The 4,275-nt window shown below is 42.6% G+C and overlaps 1 protein-coding gene across 7 annotated transcripts in view; it reads left to right on the top strand.

Annotated features, from left to right (window-relative positions):
• The window catches only part of Sfswap (splicing factor SWAP), a 65,294-nt gene that overhangs the window by 5,117 nt on the left and 55,902 nt on the right, over positions 1-4,275 (top strand). The window lies entirely within an intron of this gene.

Here is a 4,275-nt window from a genome sequence, read left to right as displayed (position 1 = left end):
GGCTGGCATGTGGTGCTGGGGGATTGAACCGCGGTCCCCGATGCTTTGCCGAGCTCGTTCTAAGTAGGTGCTTTAGACCACTGAGCCATCTCTCCAGCCCCTCCAATCCTAGTTTTTTGAGGAATCTCCACACTGATTTCCATAGTGGTTGTACCAGAATGCATTCCTACCAACAGTGCAGAAGGGTTCCTTTTTCTCCGCAGCTCCTCCAGCATTTGTTACTGGCTGACTTCCTAATGATAGCCGTTCTTCCTCAGTGTTGTTTTCATTTGCATTTCTCGAGTGACCAGTGATGTTAAACATTTTTCATATATTTATTTACCATTTGTATTTCTTCATCTGAGAAGTATGTGTTCATCCCAGGTGCCTGCTTTTTAAAATTGGGTCTTTGAATTTTGGGGGCCTGATTTTTTTTTTTTTTTTTTTTTTTTATATGTTGTAGATGGTCATTTGTCTAAGGAACGGTCAACTAAAATTTTTTCCCAAATTGTGGGTTTTCTTTTTACTCTGTTGGTGATTTCTTTTGATGTGCAGAAACTTTCCAAAAAGCTGAGATTCCATTTGTTGTTTCTTTGAAGTGTTTCCCTTGCAGTTGTTTGTCTTTGTGAACTCTGCCTACCCCTATGTCTTCAAGATTTCTACATACTTTTTTCTCCAATAGATTTAGTGTTTCTCTTTTAATATTTAAATCTTTGGTCTATTTTGACTGTAGTTTAGTGAATGGTGATAAACACGGGCCTAATTGTAGCCTTCGGTGTTTGGAAAGCTAATTTTTCCAGCATCATGTATTAAAGAAGCTGTCTTTCTTCCAGTGAACATGTTTGGCTGCTTTGTCAAAGATAGGATGGCTGAGTATGTTTGTAGTTGTGTCTGCGTCTTCTAATCTGCTCCATTGATCCTCAGGTATGCTATTTTGCTAGTACCATGCTAATTTTATTGCAGTAGCTTTGTAGTATAATTTCAAGTCAGGGATTGTAATACTTCCTGCCTTTCCTTCGTTGCCTAGGATTGCTTTTGCTATTCTAGCTCTCTTCTGGTTCCAGATGAATTTTATGGATGTTTTCTCTAGATTCGTGAGACATATTAATGATATTTTAATTGGAAAAATGCCCAGGAGCTGTGGATAAAAAGGAACCCCTCTGCACTGTGGGTAGGAGTGCAGACTGGTACATCCACTGTGGAAATCAGTGAGATTCCTCAAAAAACTAGGATTAGAGATCACATTCAACCCAGCTGTTCCCCTCCTGGGTATTTTTCCAGAAATTGCATTGAACCTGTATAACAGTTTTGGGAATATGGCTATTTTTACGATGTTGGTTCTTCCTATCCACAAGCAAGGAATATCTTTCCATTTTCTGAAATTCTCTTCCATCTCTTTTTTCAGAGTACTGTAGTCTTCACTGTATAGACCTTTGCTTCCTTCATTAGATTGATTCCTAAGAGATAGAGTCTTGTTAAGTTGCCAAGTTGCCCTGGCTAGGCTTGAGCTCATGATCATCCTGCCTCTTTCTCCTGATATGCTGGGATTGTAAGCATGTGCTACCAGGCTGCATAAGATTTTTAATAAGAAATTAAAAATCTTAAATGAGTGGTTTTTTAGATCAAATCTGGGACTTTCAGTATAAAAAATGGTATTGTCAGAAACCCAAATTCACGTAGTATAGCAGGAAGCGTCCTTGACCACTTTCCTAAGGCCTGGGAACACCGTCATTCCAGTGCCACGTACCAGTTCATTGTCAGTTACAGACAGCAGTAGGACGTGAGGATGAGGTGTTGGGCCCTTCTCTCACATGTGGGACACCCTGGGAGGAGGAGGAGGGGAGGGGTGGGAGGGAGGGGGGGGCAGCTCTGACTTTGGAAACTCACTCAGACATGTGCAGTAGCAGCCCGGATCACAGCTATGGAGACTTCACGTCAGAGATACCTTCCTCTGTTATCTGAGGAACTTCACAGGCCCCCCTTCCTCCAGGGGTGAGGCTGAGGTGGGCAGCAGATATCCACAGGCTTTCCCTTCTGTCCTGCAGGCCTGGCCTGGTATTGTCCTGCAGGCAACACAATCCCATGCGCAGAGCTGCTTTGTGAGCTGCAGAGAAGCTCTCCGAGTACAGTTTAAAACGTGTGGAGGGGCCGGGGAGATGGCTCAGTGGAATAAGCGCTTCCCTGGCAAGCGCAAGGGCCTGAGTTCAATCCCCAGTTCCGGCAAAAAAGAAAAAAAAAGAAAGAAACATGGTGACAGTCTGCTAATATTTCATGTGTTGACCTGTGAGCCTAACTATCCTTCTGAGGTCATGATGTGCTAGAAATCTTGCAAATCTAGGAGGTAATATTTATTTGTCCAGAATCAATCCCTGCTAGGTTTCCAAATAGTTCAGATTCTGTCATCTTGTCTGTGGATCACATACATCATTTTTCTTAAAATCCAGTGGTTTGTTTTTTGTTTTTTGTTTTTTTATCAGAAGAAAGATGTGATATCACCACGTCACAATTGAAGAGTTTGCATAAGTAAGCTTTTTAACATTGTAAACTAGGCATGAGGAGGCTGTGACCACAAGCCCTGTTGCCAGGTTTTTTAAGTAAAGCTTTATGGGCACAGAGCTGTGCTCCTTTTGTCTCTTTGCTGCGGGCTGGTGTTCCACGGCCACAGAGCTGGTGGCACCTGCAGCCTGGCTTTGCTGTCTGTCCACCCTCTGGGGATGTGGGCGGCATCTAGTGCATTAAGTGATGGTGACCTTTGCTCTAATTATTTTAATTCTCTGTGTGACTTTATCATCTAAAGTTCTCCTTAGTATTTTGTAATGTTCTTTTTTTCCTAGAATGATACTCTGAGCATATGCTGATTACTTTTTAGTGGAAATTGGGCTTGAGTGGCACAGCTTGACATTTTGTTTAATTTGTACATATAAATAAAATACCATGCATACATGTACCATATGCTGGGATTGTAAGCATGTGCTACCAGGCTGAAGTGTGGTATCCAGCATCCCTGGCAGCCAAATTCAGTATCACATTCTTTTGAAATAAAAAAAAAATGCCTTTGTGTCTTCCTGAGCCATTACCAAGATTTCATAAATTAACGTAGCAGCAGTCTCAGCATTTTCGGGCCTGGCCCTGGCTGCAGGTGGCTGCTGAGCCTCTCTCTGCCTGCATGACCTGCCCCTCCCTCAGCAGCACATTTTTCCAGCCTGGACTCTGCTCTCGCCTTCGTCTTCACACACCTGTCTTAGAAGAGAGGTTATTTGAATCTCTGTGGGTCTGAGTTTGTGTTGCAGTGGTTTTTACTTTGTGCTACTAACGCTGTTTCTCTGTGAACAGTTATATGTCAGAGTGGAGCAATCAGCCCATCTATTTCAGCCTTCTTTCTACTAGACTGCCTTTATTCTTGAGAGCAGCTTCACATTACAGAAGGGTGTTTGAATGTTAGTCCATAGGTTTTAATCCCTTTTTTTATTTTAGAAAAACAGTGAAAGTTGTGCTCTGGCTTCATTCCCAAAAAGGATTTGAGAAAGCTAAGTAGTCAGTTGGCATTTTTCCGATAGCAAACCCTTGTAAATTAGTGTTTGTGATACTTTGCAATTCCATCTGGCTACTGGAGCTGAGCAGCAGCTGCTGGTTATAGGCCATCTTCAGCTAGCAGTGCCTCTGCCCTTCCATAGCGTGTTCTCAGCAGAGAGCAGGGGACCCATAATCAAAAGTGGGGGACACTGGTCATCTCCCTCCTGAGGTCTATAATCAGCTTGGGTCTCATCAGAGAAGAAGGCCTGTGCTGCTCTGTACAGTGAGGCCTGCTCAGAATGCACCCATGGTCTCACCAAGAAGCTAGGTTTGAAAGATCAGTGATCTGTCTGAAGGGTGTGATGGGAACATTTACTTTTTTTTTTTTTTTTTTTTTTTTTTTGGTGGAACCGGGGATTGAACTCAGGCCCTTGTGCTTGCCAGGAAAGTGCTTATTCCACTGAGCCATCTCCCCGGCCCCGGGACATTTACTTTAATAAATATTTCTTTAATGCTGTCTTTTTCAGAATAAGACCTAATGTATGTTGAAATCCTTTAAAGTGTTGCTTTTTGCCGCCAGACATGATAACATATGTCTGTAATCCTGGGACTGTAGGAGGCTGAGGCAAGAGGATCACAAGGTTAACCCAGCTTGGACAGTTTAACCAACTTAGTTCTTGTCTCATTTTTTTTTAAAAAAGGTCTGGGGATACAGCTCAGTGAAAAGATCCTGGGTTCTATACTAGTGTACCAGAAAAGTTGTTTTTTAAAGTTAAGCTGATT

This window comes from Octodon degus, unplaced genomic scaffold (genome assembly GCF_000260255.1).
Source record: "Octodon degus isolate 3935 unplaced genomic scaffold, OctDeg1.0 scaffold00076, whole genome shotgun sequence".
Taxonomy (NCBI): Eukaryota; Metazoa; Chordata; class Mammalia; order Rodentia; family Octodontidae; genus Octodon; species Octodon degus.
The sequence above is the reverse complement of the archived record's forward strand: the minus strand, read 5'-3'. Positions and strand labels throughout refer to the sequence as shown.